This window comes from Octopus bimaculoides, chromosome 8, assembly GCF_001194135.2.
Source record: "Octopus bimaculoides isolate UCB-OBI-ISO-001 chromosome 8, ASM119413v2, whole genome shotgun sequence".
Lineage (NCBI taxonomy): Eukaryota > Metazoa > Mollusca > Cephalopoda > Octopoda > Octopodidae > Octopus > Octopus bimaculoides.
The window spans coordinates 42951365-42953805 of record NC_068988.1 but is presented as its reverse complement, the minus strand read 5'-3'; the positions used below and the strand labels follow the sequence as shown (position 1 = coordinate 42953805).

Genomic DNA, 2441 nt, shown 5'->3' with positions numbered 1-2441 from the left:
TGAGCGAATCAGTTGGTTGATTTCTTTTTCTAAAAATTCAAGCTTATCCAGACTGACAGTTAAGTATTTGCTTACAAAACCAAATGCTCCAATTATTATTGGTATAAATGTAAACTTGTAATCTGGACATAGAAGTTGAGGGTTTCGAAATAGTTGTCCATAGTTATCTTCTTTCTCTTTGATTTTCAAAGAGATATGTATGTATGTATGTATGTATGTATGTACGTACATACATATCACATCACTCATTAAGTCATATGTAATAAATAGACATTACACAGACACACATATACATATATGTATATATAAATACCCCCACACACACGTATGTGCGCGCACACATTTGTAACAATAACGTTCGTTAGTAGTAAAATACAAATAATGATTTTAAAATGCTATATTTTGTTCTTCAAGATATATATAAACCGAGAAGCTAGTAGTTTGAGAGAATCAGTAGCGCGTAAAACCAAATTATTTGCGTCTTTTAACGTTCAGACATCAAACAATGACAGGATCGGCTTTGCCTATCCTCCTTCCGAAGTTTGTACAGTAAAGGACTAGTTAAATACTAGGATGGATTTGACTATGTCCTCCCGCAAAAATGTGTGGCCTTACACCAATAGTTGAATTTAACATACAGTGAGGGCTCTATACACGAATATCATCCGCTCTCAAGCTCTGTTAATTAATCCAAACTTCGTTCTATGAGTAACTTAGATACATATAAACAGAAGTTATCCGTTCCATGCCGGACACAACCTCACCATAAAGGTAAAATAATGTTCTATTTGTTCACCCTTAATATCAAATACATATGTGTGTGTGTGTGTGTGTGTGTGCGTGTGTGCGCGCGTGCGCGCGCGCGCGCATTTTTTACCGTTCTCTTGCTTCTGTCCATCCATGGTTACTATTTTTGCAAAACCATATGAGAAATATTTGTATTTTCTATATAAAATAGGAAAATCTGCAAACTAGATGAAATGCGTACATTAACGAACCGTTTGAACACATTCTTTCAGCCACTATATGCGAGCCTACGCTAGTAACATTTTCTTGTTGAAATTACATCTTGTCAGGCGAATGGGCCCCCAGTCACTTTATAAGTACGTGTAGTCTGCTCGTGGTTCGTTGACCAAATTTCAGTTCGTAATGCGAATTTAATTTTCTGCAGAAAAACCTTTCGTTATTCAGTTCGTTCGTGGAGAGAACCCTTCACATATAGGGAACTTTATATAGAAATGACAAAGGATTATTATGAGAGTAAAGGACAAAATAACTTCTTGTATCTAATTGTAACTTTTTACGTTCCGAGTTCGATTCCTGTCGAGTTTGTCTTTGCTTTTCAGCCTTCTAGTGTCATTAAACTAAGCACCAGTGATGTACTGGCCTTTGAAACTACATATTCATTCTACAATAACATTCAACTAATAACTACTCATTTATTTGTTTCACTCATTGGAGTGTGGCCCAGCTAGAACACTCTTCATATTGTTTAAATACTCTCTGTCTTGTTCTGGGAATTCTCTATCGTTCATTGGTTAATCAACTCTTCATTACTACCAAATTTGTTGTCTTGCACCAAAGTTATAAATCGATATATCCATAAATCAATACAGACACACAAACACATACACATAATTTTGCGTATATGCGAGAGAGCGAGAGTCTGTGTGTGTGTGTGTGTGTGTGTGTGTGTGTGTGTGTGTGTGTGTGTGATTATATCATTCAAACCATTCTACTGATAATATCATATATTGGAACACATATATGAGACCGTATATTTTATTCATAGCCAATGCTATATTGGTACACTAGTAACTATTGCCAGCTCGTCAGTCTTGTACCATTATGTAAATGAACTGTATCCGACAGAAAATTACATTTTTAATAAGCAGTATTCAACTATTATAACCAGCAATTTGGATAGAAAAGGTGAGCAAATCGCGATGAATTACCAATTAGAGAAACGAATCGGTTCAACAATGAACCTAGGTTACCGAAGAGGAGTTTGTAGACCGAATTTTATAACAAGACTACATGCATACAGGTATTACTGTCAATATATATAGAGATATATAGTTAATAAAACATATAACAGAAAAGAAACATACTCTAGAGAATACACACACACACACACACACACACACACACACACACACACACATTGCTTCCGAACCACATGGTCCTGGGCTCAGTCCCAGCGCCTGGCACCTTGGGCAAGTATCTTCTACTTATATATATATATATATATATTTATATATATATAAACAATTTGAAAATCCTACACGATTAGGTGAAAAGCGCTTAATTTAATTTATAAAACATGTGGCATTAATAAAAATCTGTAAATGTACAAACATCCAGATTTCTGAGTACCTTAATTTTTTTCTATAATATAATTTCTGTACATCACCTCCAAACCTTCCAATATATATATATAT

General features: G+C 34.7%; 1 long non-coding RNA gene across 2 annotated transcripts in view; it reads left to right on the top strand.

The window, feature by feature from the left end:
- Positions 1-564: 564 nt before the first annotated feature.
- LOC128248569 (uncharacterized) overlaps positions 565-2441 on the top strand; it is a 54132-nt gene continuing 52255 nt past the window's right edge. For both annotated transcript variants that reach the window (XR_008264745.1, XR_008264744.1), the window contains exon 1: positions 565-771. This is a non-coding gene — a long non-coding RNA (uncharacterized LOC128248569). The remainder of the gene's footprint in view (positions 772-2441) is intronic.